General features: G+C 39.6%; 1 long non-coding RNA gene across 1 annotated transcript; it reads left to right on the top strand.

The window, feature by feature from the left end:
• The first annotated feature begins 15,758 nt into the window (after nucleotides 1–15,758).
• LOC139192922 (uncharacterized) lies at nucleotides 15,759–17,601 on the top strand. The gene is made up of 2 exons (XR_011577480.1): nucleotides 15,759–16,787; nucleotides 16,856–17,601. It is a non-coding gene; the product is annotated as an uncharacterized lncRNA (long non-coding RNA).
• The last annotated feature ends 821 nt before the right edge of the window (nucleotides 17,602–18,422 follow it).

Here is an 18,422-nt window from a genome sequence, read left to right as displayed (position 1 = left end):
CATGGGAATCTCATAACCTTCGATCCTAAGGAATTCTTCTTTTCCCCACTAATCTAAGCATTTAATGGATTTCCTTTTGACTAATTTACCCTTTATAAAATTTGAATCCATTTAATAGAATGTTTGTATCTAGTGGTATTTTTTCGATTCAAATTTCGTGAATAAGGAATTCGATACCAAACAAGCCCAATATAAAGAAGAGTGTTCTAAATATACTAAATCAACTAAGTGAGGCCTCTAATTTGGCAGTCGTTTGTAGTCTCTTCAACATATTTTGAATCTAATGGACTAGCGTATTAAATTCAATTTTTACTTACCAAAAATGTATTCAGAGTGTAAACATTATTTAAGGGCGATTAAACAAAAGTATTTTTTTCTTATGTTAAAATAAAGCATATGTATTGCGCAACTGTCCCTGGCTGAAGAATCATATATGAAAATAAATGTGTATATACATTGCCCAAGAGATCGAGAGACTTAACAACCCAAATCTATCACTTTTGTTTGTAGAACGCAGTGGCAGATTTATAAATTTATTTTGGAGAAATTGCATGTAAAAGTTTCTACATTTTATTTTTGTTTAAAATACCCTTAAAAATCAAATATATACCATTATCTGAAACAATACAAACTACAATTGTACCGGATGAGTTTCATATTCTCCAAATGTTGCATTTTAATTTCAATATCAACAAAACGGTCCGCACGATAGTGATAAGCGTTTGTCGTTCTTTGAGCTCTAAGCAACATCTCCCTCAAGCTACATATGCAGCATTCATGTTAGGAATTTTAATATCATATTTTTATTCATAAATTAAAGATACTTGATCACAATTTTTAAAATATCGGTATCGATGAAAATATCAATATGTCAATTTGTGAAAATATCCATAGATATATCGAATACTAATATCAATATTAGTTGTTTTCGGTGGAAATGATAGAAATTTAAAATGAAACTTTAAGGATTGTCAAATATTAGTTTGGACGAAATACAAGCATTTCTCTAATATTTAACAAATGAGTTAGGAATATGGACAATATATGTCGATTTTAGCCTAAACTCAAGAGTTTCTTCGATATGAGGTGAAGTTTAGACTTCAACCCCAATTTCCATATCTTTCTCTGACTTTTTTTTATATTTCCATGGAAATATCGACCTTATCGGACAAACTTTAAACTCCGCTTCATCGTGAAAAGACAAAGAGGTGCCCAATTGGTAATATATTTTGTTGATACACAAAATCAGTGAGGACTTTGGTATAACAGAAAGTGTTAAGTTTGTGACATTCGCTAGATTGCTTCGGTCACTAGTGTGGATAAGTATGTAAATGGATAGAGATAGGGAAGCAAACACAAGATGTACGTGGTTCACCCAGATTGGCTACGTCCACGGAGTAGAGGAGTTCTCATTAATTGTGAAGGGTTTACACAAGTACATAGGTTCAAGCTCTCTTTTAGTGAGTACAAGTGAATGATTTAGTACAAATGACATTAGGAAATATTGTGAGAGAATGATCTCTATTTATAGAAGAGAGTTTATAGTTTCATTCTGACATTGACACGTATCGTGTTGTGATTGGCTTCTGATGTTGACACGTGTCGCGCTATGATTGGATTCTGATGTCGACACGTGTCGCGCTGTGATTGGCCTCCTGGTTGGAAGGAAACTCTTCTGGGTCCTTGACGGTATAACGTTGATCGGTGCTTAATAGTTTCGGGATTGGTCAAGTATGGTACAAACAGTGCTCCCCTAAGTTCCCTAGCGAGGGAATCTCATCGGTTGGGGAATTGCAAGATCCAAGCCGCTGAGTAATCACGAAACTTCTAAGTATCGAAGTGTGGTATCATCTTCACTTGCCTTATCTGCCTCATAGGTAGACGTGACATCTTCTCTATAAGTACTCTTCCTCCATCCAGGGGGTATCTTTAACCGGTGGAGATGCACAAGGTAATGTATCAATTTCACTTGAAGCTTGCTTTTAGTTTCAGGCTTGGTCAAGTGTGATACAAACCATGTAGTAGGAGTCCCCCAAGTTGCCGAGCTAGGAGATTTGCCGAAGGAGGTAACAGACAAGGTAAGCAATCAGATTTCCAAGCAAGCAACTTGGATTGAAGGTTCGACTTCGGCTTTCGGTTGATTGTTCTCATTCTCCTCGTGTCGTAAACAACAACAAGGATAAGGAGAAGCAAATGGAGAAAAGATGATATGAGATACTTTTGCTTTTGAAGAAGTAACTTTCCACAGGCTTTTTCTTGAACTGGGCTGGAGGGTTTTCTGGTTTCCTCCAGAGTATAAGGCCAATTCAAGAATTTGAGGGTCAAAACAAGTTCATCAAATTAAGAGTGCGTTCGACCTTGATGATATGGGATACTTTTGCTATTGACAAAGTGATAGATGAAACGACACGTGTTCTGTTGCGCTTGTCTCCACATGCTTCCTTGTATCCTTCTCACTTGCCCTATCTGTTCCTCGGGCAGATGTGGTATCTTTTGTAGAAGCATAAGATGTTGAAGATGAGTACTCGAGAGCAATGCCAGGTAAGTAATCAGGCAAGGGGTTCCAGGCAGTCAGTTCTTGACTGGAAGCTTGATTCCAAGTGCTGACTGATTACTCTCTTTCTCCTTATCTTGCAGGTAAGAACAAGGGCAAAAGAAAAGACAAGGAAAAAGCATGATATGGGATACTCTTGCTTTTGACCCTGATGATATGAGATACTTTTGCTCTGGTGTGGCTGGTTTGCATAGGTATTATTGAAGGGAAGAAAGCTGAGTATTTCAAGAGGCTTCATTGGGAGTGCCATCTCAGATATGAGGAAACGTTGAGCATTTTTGCAAGTCTGCCTGTCCATAGAGGATGAAGTTCGACATATATAGGAGTTTCCCTAACAACAAGTAGTAATGTTATTCCTTTACCCTTCTTGGTCATAGCAATGTAGTGGGAGCAGCAAGCTTTATGTGTTTTAACTTTGTTAGAGCACTTTGAAAAAGTGGTTTGTGGTATCTGGAAAGCTGATGTTGTGTGTGAAGATTGCAGACAAGCTTTAACCAAGGAAATATGGCTCTCGAAGTTTGGAGAGCGGTGCCTCTTCGATTTTTGAGAAAGCAATCCTGTTGGGAGTTTGGCTCTTGAGATTCAAAGAGCGTCTCTTTGATTTTTGATTTTTGAGAAAGTAATCCTGTTGGGAGTTTGGCTCTCTAGATTCGGAGGGCGTTGCCTCTTCGATTTTTGAGAAAGTAATCCTGTTGGGAGTATGGCTTTCAAGATTTGGAGGGCGGTGCCTCTTCAATTTTTGAGCAAGTAATCTTGTTGGGAGTTTGGCTCTCGAGATTCGGAGAGCGGTGCCTCTTCGATTTTTGAGCAAGGAATCTTGTTAGAAGTGTTTTCTCGAATGTGAGTAAAGGTTGGGCATTTTTGCCAGTCTACCTTGCCACGAAGCACGGAGGTTGACACACATAGGGACTTTCTAGTTATCAAGCAGTGGTACTGTTCCTTTACCCTTGTGAGTAATAGTAGGGTAGCTAGACCTTCAAAATTTATGTGTCTAAACTTGGTCAGAAATCTTTGGCAAAGTTATCTGAGGTACCCGATGAGCTGATGTTGCGTGTGGAAAGTGGTGCCTCTTCGGAATTCGAAGAGTGGTGCCTCTTCGATTTTTGAGAAAGCAATCCTGTTGGGAGTCTAGCTCTTGAGATTCAAAGAGCGGTGTCTCTTTGATTTTTGATTTTTAAGAAAGTAATCTTGTTGGAAGTCTGGCTCTCGAGATTCGGAGGGCGTTGCCTCTTCGATTTTTGAGAAAGTAATCCTGTTGGGAGTATGGCTCTCAAGATTTGGAGGGCGGTGCCTCTTCAATTTTTGAGCAAGTAATCCTGTTGGGAGTTTGGCTCTCGAGATTCGGAGAGCGGTGCCTCTTCGATTTTTGAGCAAGGAATCTTGTTAGAAGTGTTTTCTCGAATGTGAGTAAAGGTTGGGCATTTTTGCCAGTCTACCTTGCCACGGAGCACGGAGGTTGACACACATAGGGACTTTCCAGTTATCAAGCAGTGGTGCTGTTCCTTTACCCTTGTGAGTAATAGTAGGGTAGCTAGACCTTCAAAATTTATGTGTCTAAACTTGGTCAGAAATCTTTGGCAAAGTTATCTGAGGTACCCGATGAGCTGATGTTGCGTGTGGAAAGTGGTATCTCTTCGGAATCCGAAGAGTGGTGCCTCTTTGATTTTTGAACCAACGGCCCTGTTGCCCTTTCTTTTATAAGGGCACCAATTGTGTGCAAGAAGTACATTCAGAAAGTTATTGCTTGTAGGAATTTTCCCCTTACTTCAGAGATTTATTGCACCTTATTTCTCCTGCATTATTTCTAAAAATGTCTGGCCCATCGGACCGTCGTTTTGACTTGAACTTTGGTGAAGAGGCAGCCATGCCTTCTCAAGACAACATATGATGCCCATCCTTCTTATCCTACTGGTCCTTTTACCATTGGGAACTCTGTGATGGAATGATATAACCGCTGCGGTGGTGGCCAGGAACCTTCTCACTCCCAAAGATAACAGACTACTTTCCAAACAGTCTGATGAGTTGGCTGTTAAGGATTCTCTGGCTCTCAGTGTTCAGTGTGCAGGTTCTGTGTCTAATATGGCCCAACACTTATTTGCTCGAACCCGCCAAGTTGAATCATTGGCGGCTGAAGTGATAAGTCTCAAACAGGAGATCAGAGGGCTCAAGCATGAGAATAAACAGTTGCACAGGCTCGCACATGATTATGCTACAAACATGAAGAGGAAGCTCGACCAGTTGCAAAAATCTGATGGTCAGATTTACTTAATCATCAAAGGTTTGTGGGTTTGTTCCAAAGACATTTATTGCCTTCGTCTTCTAGGGTTGTACCATGTAATGAAGCTCTAAATGATCAACCTTCGGTGCCTCCTCCTTCTGGGGTTCTACCTGGTACTGAGGCTCCGAATAATCATCCTCTGGTGCCTCCTTTTTCTGGGGCTCTGCCGACTGCTGAAACTTCTCCTGAGCAACCTTTGTGAAGGCTCCCTCTTGTTTGTTTATTTTGATTCATGTATATGTACATATTTGTAACTTGTCGGAGATATCAATAAACAAGTTTTGCTTCATTTTAACGTATTGTGTTAAATACACCAAGGCCTTCTTCACTAAGTTCTTTGAATTTTTCCTTTTGTTAAAGCTTGTATGTTGAAGCTTTGTGAGTGAAGCATGTAAGTTGAGGTAGTGCTCCCTTAATTTCCCGAGTGAGGAAAACTTCTCAGTTGGAGACTTGAAAAAATCCAAGTCACTGCGTGGTTGTGAGACTTCCGAGTATCAAGGTGTAGTAGCATATGGTAGGAGTCCACCAAGTCTCTGGTCGAGGAAGTTGACGAATGAGGTGTCTTGCTAGTAGCCAAGTTTCCAAAGTAACAAAATTTCACCATTTTCCTTTCTAAGTGGTAGCCCAAAACTCCTCCTTCATATATATTTGTTATGAAAGTTGTTAGGCCCAAAGAAGAGGAGAGGCAATTTTTTTTTTTGAATTTTTGAATTTTTGAATTTCCAAAAAAAGAAAAAAAAAAAAAAAATATATATATATATATATATATATATATATATATTAAGCTTTATAGGTGAAGCTTTGTAGGTGAAGTTTTGAGGTTGAAGCTTTGTTGGGTACCATGAATTGATTTTGCTTCACACCATCTTGATCAAGATAGTGTGAAGCTTTTATAGGTGAAGCTTTTGTGTTAAAGCTTTGTAGGTGAAGCTTTTGTAGGTGAAGCTTTTGTGGGTGAAGCTTTTATGGTGGGTGAAGCTTTTGTTGGTAGAGCTTTTATGGGTGAAGTTTTTGTGGTGGGGGAAGCTTTTGTGAGTGAAGCTTTTGTTGGTGAAGCTTTTGTTGGTGAAGCTTTTATGGGTGAAGCTTTTGTAGGTGAAGCTTTTGTGGTGGGTGAAGCTTTTTTTGGTGAAGCTTTTATGGGTGGAGCTTTTGTAGGTGAAGCTATTGTGGGTGACGCTTTTGTAGGTGAATGTCTGGAGTTGAAGCTTTTGTTGGGTACCATGAATTGATTTTGCTTCACACTATCTTGATTTTGCTCTGGAGTTGAAACAAATTGCTTTTGAGAATTTGTAGTTGTCATCCATTGATGAAGCTTTGTTGAACTTCCTAATTTTTTTTTTGGGAAACTAGAAATTTGAAAATGTGAGAGAGACAACATATACAAATTTTGCTTCCACACTGTTGAGCAAGAGATTGTGATGCAAGCCACACCTTGTAGTAGTCGAAGGTTTCGATGAACCATATAAATTGAATTTGCTTCGAAGGTTTGAAAATTGTAGTTGCCCTCCATTGATGAAGCTTTTGTTGGCATCATAAATTGGTTTTGCTTCACATTGTCTTGATCAAGAGTGTTAAAGCTTCTGAGTATTTTGGTTGCCCTCCATTGATGAAGCTCTTATTGGCACCGTAAATTGGTTTTGCTTTACACTGTCTTGATCAAGAGTGTGTGAAGCTTTCTATGAGTTGTAGTGTTTGCATTGTTACAAAGGAGAAATGTCTGAAGCAAATGTAAGAGGGCTGAATAGCTTGATCTTTGTATGCCATGCACTAAAGTTATTGTTGGCTTGCAATAAGACTTTGTTGGTGATTATAACTCTTGTTGGGCATAAGTGCTCCCCTAGTTGAGTTGTAAAACTTGAGGGTTTTTGATTATTTGTGAATGCTAGGAGTTCACATGTACAAGTTGTACCACTCATTTTCTGGTTGGTGGAATGAATGGTGAGTTGCTTTCATCACTTGGTTGGTGGTACGAAGGTGAGTTCCTTCATCACACATTTCATCACATTTCATCACGTGGTTAGTGGCACGGAGATGAGTTCCTTCTTCACCTGGTTGGTGGCATGAGTGGCAAGTTGCCAAATGATATTAGAGTACGGGTTGTACGTTTCATCACCTAGTTGGTGGCACAAAGATGAGTTCCTTCTTCACGTGGTTGGTGGCATGAGTGGCAAGTTGCCAAATGATATTAGAGTACGGGTTGTACATTTCATCACCTGGTTGGCTGCATGTAGGAAAGTACAGGTTGTACATCTCATCACCTGGTTGGTGGCACGAAGATGAGTTCTTTCTTCACCTGGTTGGTGGCATGAGTGGTAAATTATGAAATGATATTAGAGTACGTGTTGTACATTTCATCACCTGGTTGGTGGCATGAAGGAAAGTACGAGTTGTACATTTCATCACCTGGTTAGTGGCATGAAGGAGAGTATGAGTTGTACATTTCATCACCTGGTTGGTGTCACGAAGATAAGTTTCTTCTTCACCTGGTTGGTGGCATGAGTGGCAAGTTGCCAAATGATATTAAAGTATAGGTTGTACATTCATTACCTGGTTGGTGGCATGAATGAGAGTACGGGTTGTACATTTCATCACCTAGTTGGTGGCATGAAGATGAGTTCCTTCTTCACCTGGTTGGTGGCATGAGTGGCAAGTTGCCAAATGATATTAGAGTACGGGTTGTACATTTCATCACCTGGTTGGTGGCATGAAGATGAGTTCCTTCTTTACATTTCATCACCTGGTTGGTGAGAATAAGGGCAAGGTGTCGAGGCACATTGTAGCAAGTGTCGAAGACACAAAGTATGTTAAACCCTTTCGAAGCATGGTTGGCTTACGTATGGATGTGTTGGAATGTATGATGTTTATGTATGAATGTGTTGGAATGTATGATGTTTATTGATTGATATGAGTGATGCTTATGAATGTTTTGCTATGCATGAAGGGATCCATGCTTTTGATATGTGAACCATGTTGGTTGTAACACTTAGTATCACATACTTTGTGTCAAATTACGCATGTTGAAGCTCTGAGTTGTAGTATAAGGGTAGGTCAGCGTAGACCAAGTGTTTCAGTGCTAGGAACGTAAAAGACTTAGAAGAAGTTGTCCGAATTCCCTATTCTTTAAATATTTGCCGAATGACTTGTGTGACAAAAGATCTCAAGCGGTTGAGAGTCAAAACATTTGTAATGTGTATGCCTTCTTATAATAGTATTTCCTTCAGTACCTAGTCCTCCACTTTGGAAGAGTGAGGCTTGGCCCCATAGTCATAATAGTCGACGGTACGTTCACTCCTGGTTGTCTTAATACGAACTTTTATCCTTCTTGTTGTAATGGGCTTGCTGAGAGTAAAAATCCTTCATCTTACCAGGAGACAGATACGTTGAGGTAGGAGATGATGCAATGGGTGTCTGAATGGCCAATGTCTCCTCACTTGGTAGAACTTGACTTTCACTTCCCACTTGTTGATAGGGGTTAACCATATGGGGATTCCCTTGGTATGCCCTTGCTTCGGTGGAGGCATGGTTATAAGCCTATGCCATCACCTCAGAGTAACTTTTCCAGGTGTTGGCATTGATCATGTACTTGAAGAAACAATCACGTAAGCCTGCCATGAAGGCCTTGAGGGCGGTCTTGTCATCTGCCTTAGCGTAGCGAGAATACTCATGGCTGAAGCGACCGGCATACTCTCGTAGTGACTCGTCTGGCTTCTGGCGAATAGTGTACAAGTTATCTGCAGAATGCAAGCGATCCGTCTGGAAGATGTGTTGAGAGACAAACAGTTTTCTCAATTCCTCAAATGAGTCTACTGTCTCATATGGAAGATGTCAATACCAGTTTAGAGCTCCACCAGAGAAGGTTAAGGGGAAGAGAAGACATCGCTCCGATATGCCATGGTGGACTAAAAAATGTTAAGGTGTTCAATTTGGTTCTCCCTTCCAGTATAGAGTTGTAAACCAAGCTTTTGTTTTGTCTTCGCTTGAAGGGGTGTCGAGGATCCTTCTTGTGAGAGAGCCAGGCCTGGGTTGGTTCCAGTCAGGTATCTCGGCCTGACGTTCGGCCTTCAACTTGTTTACTTCCCCAAGGAGATATAGGACAAGGGGGTCTTGAGTGGAGTCATGTACCACTGAAATTTTCTTTCGTAAGTCTCCATCACCTCTTAGAAGTAGGAAAGTTTGAGCAAAGGCATGTGGTTTTTTCTTGGACTTGCCATATTGACTTCTAGGGCGAGTCTGTCAGAATACCTCAAAGTCCCCTGTACCTTCATGTTCCTCTGGGACCTGTTGTTCATTCCCTAGATTGGCAGCTGGACTGGGTCATGGGAGGGGATCGAGTCTTTCAAAAACCCTTAGAGTTATTGATCTTCGAGCATATGTGAAGGGGATTATCTCGACATTGCTTTAAAAAGTCTCGGCAGTCATGATAAACGGCTTTCGATCCATCCAAACCTTATGCAAGGAGGTGTCTTCCTCCACTTCTTCTGCTTCGGGTCGAAGCATCTGGGTTGAGAGAAGTCTCATGTTGATCAATGTTTTGATGATTAGCTCGCTCCTTATCAGGGATACTCATGTCGAAGGGAGGTGACCCTCCGTGTTGGGGGGCACCCAGATAATGGTTGATGTCCATAGGGGCAACGAGCTCGCGTGTTTGAGTACGCCTAGTTTCGTGGAACGTCTCAAAGAGCTTCTCATATTGCTCCTGGAAGACCTCATTCTTCATTGCTATCTTGTTGTTCTGAGCTTCTAGCTCATCGACTTTAGCTTAAACCTCTTTCCTTCCTTCTTTCGTTGTTTCGCACTAGGTGTAAGAGGGGTGTCAATCTGTGTGATATGGCTTCCTTCGCTGCCCATGTTGGAGAGGGATGTCTGGTCAAAAGAGAGTGTACGAATGGTGGAAACCAGCTTAACAAAGCTGAAGATAGTGGGAATAAGTGTCGTTCCCACAGACGGCGCCAAATGTTGATGCACAAAATCAGTGAGGGCTTTGGTATAACAGAAAGTGTTAAGTTTGTGACATTCGCTAGATTGCTTCGGTCACTAGTGTGGATAAGTATGTAAATGGATGGAGATAGGGAATCAAACACAAGATGTACGTGGTTCACCCAGATTGGTTACGTCCACGGAGTAGAGGAGTTCTCATTAATTGTGAAGGGTTTACACAAGTACATAGGTTCAAGCTTTCCTTTAGTGAGTTTACACAAGTACATAGGTTCAAGCTTTTCTTTAGTGAGTACAAGTGAATGATTTAGTACAAATGACATTAGGAAATATTGTGAGAGAATGATCTCTATTTATAGAAGAGAGTTTCTAGTTTCATTCTGACATTGACACGTATCGTGTTGTGATTGGCTTCTGATGTTGACACGTGTCGTGCTATGATTGGATTCTGATGTCGACACGTGTCGCGCTGTGATTGGCCTCCTGGTTGGAGGGAAACTCTTATAGGTCCTTGACGGTATAACGTTGACCGGTGCTCAGTAGTTTCGGGATTGGTCAAGTATGGTACAAACATATTTATTACTAGCAATTGAGCCCCTCGCACGATGCCGCCAGTTTTAGGATCGTTTAGGGTGATATTATTTTACATATAACATGTTTGCACTAAGAGAGATGATTTTAAAGTGTTATTTACTAAGAGAGATGATTTTGGACGAACCTGAATAGTAACGGTGAACATGGTAGTCATCTATAAGTCAACCCTCATAAATTCATCCACTTCTACTATTCTTCTAGTGACTGATAAAGAAAGCGAAGCTGCCAGGTTTGCTGTAGTTTCAGTAAGTACTCCCTAACCATATAATCAATAAAGTCTTTTAAAAGGAATCCCAATTTCTCAACATAAAAGAAAACCATAAAAGCATTTGCTAACAAGGTTCTAAAAGACGCTATGCGCTAGTCGGGCGGCGGGCTGAGGCCCAACGCCTAGGCAGCTAGGTGACTTAAGTAAATCTATTATATTTCGTGTAAATAAGTGCTTGTTTATACTTCAAATATATACAATTTCATCATAAACTACAAAATAGAATGACATATATGTTATGAAGTATTGGAACATAATGAAAATATGAGGAACAAGCATATAATGTGTGTTCATTTAAGTATTGAACAAGTCTCTTACAATTTATTGAAAAAATAAAATGCAAAATGAAAATTATCTATTTTTTGTCTAAGTGAGTCGCAACTTAGGCGCTAGGCGGGGATTTTTAGAACAGTGATTACTAATGACTATATCTACAAGCCTATTGGTATTGATAGACTTGCATGCTTTAATTTATTGCCATTCTTATAAATATGGTGTTTTCCTAAAGTATTGTACTTCAAATGTTGAAAAGTTAACGTGGTTTTTACACGGTAAGCAGACACTTTCAATCTACATTTCCTCCCATAATGCACAATCAATCAAAGTCCTACTCAAGACTAAAATTAAAAATCCTATTTATACAATACCAAAATCAAATATGTAGATATTCAAATTCAACAAAAGGGTTTATTTAAAAACTGATATTACTATTTTCTTAAGCCTTACCTGACCACGACGAAATAATGGGCTCAGAAGTACTATTTGAAATTGAATTTGAACGATGACAACTACCTCTTTCTGTGAATTCAAAGCTGGAAATTGGAAAAAATACTATAAATTTTCAATCACACAATTATTCCATACAAAAGGCCAAATTTTCATACATGCAATTCAACTACGATTATCATTGTAGACTATTGCAGAATTAATTACCAAAAACAACATTATACTATGAGTGGGGATTATATCCCTCTAACATAGCCGACTTACTAATTGTTAAAAGAATAAGCAAAAAACACTTAAGAATAAGCAAAGATCTACTGAATAATAACAGAAGCTGTCTCTACAAAAACCAACAATTTAGTGAGCACAAACACATCTTTTAACCTTATCTCTTCTTTTGACAGTAGTGTTCACAAACCACAATCAGTGTCACACTCTCCACGTGATGTTACATTAAATGGGATGATCAAACACTCACATATACCATTTCCTTGATTCTTTTCCCCTTTGTCCTGGAAAATATGGGTGAAAAATATATACATCTTTTTCAACAAAACTCTATAATTGCACACTAATTCGAAACTTGAAAACTAATCTGCCATTGCAGGTGGAATTGTGTTTAAGGAGAAAAGCTGCACCAAAAGGCATGAATTGTGGTGCATTCATAGAACGTGGTGCTTAGGCCATCTCCAACCGATCCGGCCAGAGGGACATAGGGCTAAAAATAGCTCGAAATGACACGAAAACTGTCGAGGGCTAGGCTAAAGGGCTCCTGGGCCCCACCGGGAAAACCAGCAAATCAGGCTCACCAGCTGGCCCAAAGGAGCCAACTAGCCAACCCCTGGCCGACCCAAACTTTCAACCCCAATGGCTACTTTGCGTCAACATGATGCCAGCTAGCAACGGCTAGCTGACATCATGTTGACGTCAGGTTACTGTTGGATTTGACATTTTTTTTCAGACAAAATTTAAAATAAAAAAATTTCTAATTTTTTTCCTATAAATACCTAAACCATTCATACACCGTTTCTCACATAATTTTCACCATTCCATATTATCTTATTTCATTTTATTTCAATTCTTCATATTCTATTCTCTTACCTCTTCCAATAATTATTCCTTCAATTTTTCCAATAATTTTCAAATGGCCACATTTGCAATGAAAGTTAAGGCTTGGACCCGACAAGAAGATGAAGCTCTTTGCAGGGCTTATAGATGGGTCTCGGAAGATAGTGTGAGGGAGAGTTCTCAAACAAGTTAAGGTGTTTGGACTCGTACGTCCAAAAAGTACTATGCCTTCTACGAAGGCACCACTCCACCGAATTCCCGAAACCACGAAAGTTGTTCTTCAAGATGGAAAAAATATCTTCATCCAAGTTTGAATAAATGGCATCAAGCAGTGTTAAAGGCCGGAAGCAGACATGAAAATGAAGCCAATTACTATGATGAAGTAAGTGTTTTCACAAGTTATTTTAAATATTTAATTATATTACATTTAATTTCATAAATTAATTTCCTTTAATTTTTGTAATTATATTTTCTAGGTATGCCAAGCGGAGGAATTGTATATGGAGGACAACTCCAAACCCTTTAGTCATCAAGGTTGTTGGGAAATTTGTGAAGGGTGGGTTTATTACCATTCAAGAAACAAGGGTAGAAAATCCGTCTCCAGGTGAAGATTCCATACCTAGGGCTACGGGATGAAACAAGGCCCGAAAATTGAAGGAAAAGGGCAAGGTAAAGGATGGTTGAGCCTTTCAATAGGAAATGGCGGCCTCATTGCGATTAATGGCGGAGCAAAATGTCTTTGCCGTAGAAGAAATGAACCATAGGCATGAAGAATGGGCAAAACAAATACAAGAATAGATGGATGATAGGAACATGCAAAGGAATACTTCGGATTACACTCCAATGAGTAAGACATATTTTGATAAGAAAAAGAAGGAAATTATGGCCCGATGGGAGTTGTTTACATCCAACTATACTCCTACAATGGCGGATGATGATGATGATTATAGTCTTTAAATTTAAGTTGTTGTAGTCTTTAATATTTAAGTTGTAGTTTTTAAATTTAAGTTGTTGTAGTCTTTAAATTGAAATAATAATTTAAGTTTGGCCTATGGCCCTTTGGCCCCCTCGATTGGAGATGGTTTTTTGTCACAGGCTATGTTTGGCCTATGACCCTTTGGCCCCCTCGGTTGGAGATGATATGAAATAGCCTGTCACTGTTCATTAAAATATAAATTGTTGCAAGGCTATAGGGCTAAAAAGAACCCTCTGACCCTCCTTCGGTTATGAATGGCCTTAAGTCTCACACCTATCTCAAAACAACTCTCAGAGAAATGTAATATGTCTCCCAAAGCTCGAACCTTTCTTGTCTTTGAAGTCACCGGAAGTTGAGTTTGGTTTTTGGTGCTTCTCTTATGACACTTTCATTCTCTAAAAGTATTATATATAATTGAATCCAATTTCATTTTTAAACAAAACCCATGATTTTGATCACGATCAGAAATTCTCCATCAAATCCGATTCAGCACAACCAAACATGACCCAAATTCTACAATCAGATCTTGATCTCAATTGAAATTCTGAATTGCATTTTTGAATTTCATGTAGTAATTGAGCACACCCAATTGCTCAAAATCCCAAACATAATATGATTTTTTTTTTTACACGTTTAACAATATGTATATTCTTATAACCTCACCACCAATTTTTTCTAGCACCCTTGAATCTTTTCCAGTGAACCACCAAATTTTACTAAAAAGCAAAGTTTTTTGCTGGGTTTTTTAGATTGGACACCAAAAATCTCAATACAATACATTATCTATTCTAAAGTTTGAGGGCAATTGGCCTGTTCATGGCTACAGTGAAACAAATGCGACTCAATTTCATCTTATTTGCAAGAAACCCATCTGATATGGGCTGGGTTGGATGATAATTAATAAAGTTAGGAGAGTAATTTTGTCTTTGACCAAATTTCCATATATTTACTATTTTGCCAATCTATTCTAAAATGGACCCTCCATTTTACATTATTTACATTTCTGCCATTGTTTGCTGCTGTGCTTCATCTTTGTTATAATTTGGGTCTTCAACTTTAACTAATTAACCCTTTCTCTTTCTCCCAACTCTCCATCTCTCTCAACCCTCACCATCTTCCCCTTCTCCGTAAAACCCAGAGGCTGAGAGGCCTGAGTCCACATCACAATTCACCACTTCGCCGAGCCTCAACTCCATCAAACAACCACTAGCTCCCTGGAATCCCCCTTCTTTCTTTGAATTGGTGGCTTCGAAGGTGACCATGAGAGAAAGAGAATGGGTCGTTGGGATGCGGGGAGAGAAACAGAGAAGGAAGGGTGGGGATCGTGAATAGCCGTCGTTCCTCAGTCCATGATTCACTCACAATCATCTATGCTCTGTTGCACCTTCAGATGAGTCACTTCTTGCTTTTGATTTTGGACTCAAATCTTAATATTTGTTTTTATTTCTTTCATTTATATCTGCTTGCATGTTCATATGAGTTAGTTTGTCCTTTTGATTTTGTACTCAAATCTTAATATTTTATTATTTCTTGCATTTATATCTGCTTGCATAGTCATCTTTTGAATTTGTGCTCAGATCTTAATATTTTATTATTTCTTACATTTATATCTGCTTGCAGATTCGATTTGTCATTTTGATTTTGTACTCAAATCTTAATACTTTATTATTACTTGCATTTATATCTACTTGCATGTTGGGATTGAGAGGCCATAATTAGTTTACAAATCTTCCTGCACTGTTTGGTTAGTTTTCTCTTTTTTTTAATCGATTTGGGGATTTTCTCACCCTCTATTTATTCATTTGCTCTCAGTTTTGTTGGAAATCACAAAATACACTTGTACACTGACAATTCGGAATCTGTAAATGTGCAATGATCGATGGTGGGAAATATCTACAACTTATACATTCGGTTCGAGTATCAATTAAACCAAACAAGAATCCATATTGCAAACCAACTCTCAACTGACCTGGAAAGTTTGTATCAGCATATGCACTTGTTTATACCATATTTAGGACCTCGTATAAATACTCGAGGAACTTAAATGTAATTATGTAATAAAGGAAGGGGCAAATATGTAATTAGAGGAGCCCTTATTCTATTAACGGACTCCTCACCCTCTCAACGCTCTCACTCTTAGAGCTCTCTCTCCCCCACTTCTCAGAGAAATACAATACAATCAATGTGGATGTAGCCCAAACCTTGGGATGAACCACGATACATCTTGTGTCATTTACATTACTTGCAGATTCACGGTCGGATTTACGTTGTTCCAAGACCTCCGGTTTTATGCATTAACATTTGGCGTCATCTGTGGGAAACGACATGAAAAGCTATGTTGGTTCTCTCTCAATTTTTCATCTCCGCCGTGAATCTGCAAAATCACAAAAAACTCAAAAACCTCTCTCTCTGGTCAAATTCTCTAAGCAGCCCAGACACGACACCTACAGAACCAAAATCTCTTTCTCTCTCTCCATTCTATACTCCTCGCGGATTGCATAATTTAATGGAAGCTTTCTCAAATATATTTCCATATTTTATTTCCTTCTCAGAAAGGCCGGATTTTTGTGTTTACGTGTGTGCCCATCTGTGAACTAGAAGCGGTCTCAGGCGAACCAAAAGCGGCAATCAGAGAGCTCTTACTTGCACCAGATTCACAGCCAGCAGCAAGCGGTTCGCCCATCTTCCTGTACAACTTAACGGACTCGGACCCTGCCCGACCCGGATTCAGCTCCCTTTTTTTTGCAGTTCGAAGACAGAGACAAGAACTCAACAGCAAACAAAGAGGCCTGACAAAGAGAGATTCAGTGGTAATCCACCCCGCTACCACAGCCGTCTCTTTCTTTCAAGATCTGCTGGATCTCGATTTTTGTTCCTTTCGCTGCTACCCACCCTGCTACCTCCCTCGCTGCTCCACGAAGCCAGACACCGACACCATCGACAACGAAAACCCACAAAAGTCGACCGTTGAACCCAATTTAGATTCAAACCCCACGAACCCATTAACACCCTCTTGGAAAGATGCAATCTTTTCTCCTATACCACCATCAATTTCTTGATTGATATTCGATCTGGGTTTGGAAGGTTCGGGGGACAGCGCAGGTTCGAGGGACATCTTCACCGTCGTTGTTTTACTTGGGCTTTGCGAGAAACACGATAGACGACGTGAATGGACTTCGGAGCCGCCATTGCCAACGATGTCTGCAGCTACAAATCCTAGTTCTCCCCCTCTTGTCCGTTAGCCTCCTATTCAATTTAGGTTCGGCAGACGAGCCCTCAACTCCCAAGAATGGAGACAAAGCTTCAAGTGGGTCAGCGGCGCTCAAGGCAATGATTGTGCTGCTGGGGATGATGGCTGTCATCGGAGAGTTAGCCTCTCTCTGAAACGGTAAAAACCCATCGAAACCCAGTATTGCGATTCCGACATCTTTCAACCCATTTGGAGTTTTTATGCAGGTTTCAATCTAAAACCCAGAAGAAACCCCATCAAGAGCTGCAAAAGAGAGATGGTGTACTTGCATAACCCTTGGTCGCCGGAGAAGCTGATTCTCTGCGAGCTAGTCGACGGCGGGTGCAGGTGGTGGAGTGCACGGAGTACAGTGGTAAACCCAGAAAATCACTCCGACCTCTAATCGGATAAATTACTAAAAAAGATGGGGAAGGATGCGAAGGCACGAGGAAAATGGAAGGGAAAGGAACAAAATAATGCGATGGACCCCAGGCACCTGCACTTATGTTAAAGCAAGGCACAGACTTTATGAAAATAAAAAGAAAAGAGAAAAGTGAGAAACAGAAACAAAAGCATAAACTAAAAGAGAAAGGAAATGATTATACTTTTGCTTTTGTCGACCACCAAGATGCATGTTCCTATTTTTTGAAAGCCAGAGAAAAGCAAATGGGTGATGTCGGAAAGGCTGTCCAAGGCAACTGTCATTATAGAGAAAACGAAAGCAAAAGCAAAGGGGAGGCACATGGGGACACTGCAAAAGCAAGGAAAAAACACCCTACCAGAATGATGTAATTTATTTTTATCTTTCGGAGACATCTGTATAAACCCCATCAGAGGGTAATATGTATAAACCCCATCAGAGGGTAATAATAATAATAAATAAAAAAATAGCAAAGCCCAAAATAAATGGGCTGGCATGTTGTGAAGTGAAGGAAATCTTTTGGGAAAACATGTTCATTTGAGCAACATCATGTAGCATGCAATTAACAATTAAAGGCGGAATCATGCTTGTATGCACTCAAAAACAAAACATTACCATGAAATTCAAAGCCTAGTAGATTGGTGAACCAATAATCAACTCAAAACAAAGTGAGTTGAAATTAATACCTTTGTAGATTCCTCTTTGCATAAGCAAAGGTTAATCACCCAAAGAGATAGGGCCTTCATTCCTTGCTTCTTAGATCCATGGATTTGGATGGAAGAATAGGTTCTCTAAGTTCCCAAAATTGAGAACCTCTAAGTCTCTTCACCAAGGTTAGATTGTAGAAGAAACGAGTGACCTTGGAGTAGTAGGATTGCTAGATGTACCCTCCAAGGTGTTGGCCTCTTTAGAGATAAAATGGAGAGACAATTCTCACCAATTTTCCCCCAAAATTATAATCCTTAATGAATATTTGGCTATAAAGTCATTTATATAGTCACTTCTTTAAGTGACCTAAACAACCAAAACCCTAATTCATTCCATATGGCTGGCCATTTAGGGATTTTTGGGCTTTTGGGCTTTAATGAATCTTTATTCATTAAATTGTCATACAACTTAAGTTAACGGGCTTGACGTTCGAAGCCCATTGAGCCTTAAGGTCCAAAACTATCCCGAAGTCATTTAACGAACTTATTCGTTTGATTAATTAACATATTAATTAATCCTTGCCATAAATAAATGATTAAACCATTTAATCATTCTTACTCATTTCCGTTTAATCTCCAATCTCTACCTTTTATGGTGTGCGATCCATTAGGTTCCTTTTAGCGAGGTAGTGAGCGATTAAAACCATTTTACATCGATTGTGAATT

Source organism: Malus domestica, chromosome 16 (assembly GCF_042453785.1).
Source record: "Malus domestica chromosome 16, GDT2T_hap1".
Classification (NCBI taxonomy): domain Eukaryota; kingdom Viridiplantae; phylum Streptophyta; class Magnoliopsida; order Rosales; family Rosaceae; genus Malus; species Malus domestica.
This window is presented reverse-complemented; position numbering and strand designations above follow the sequence as displayed.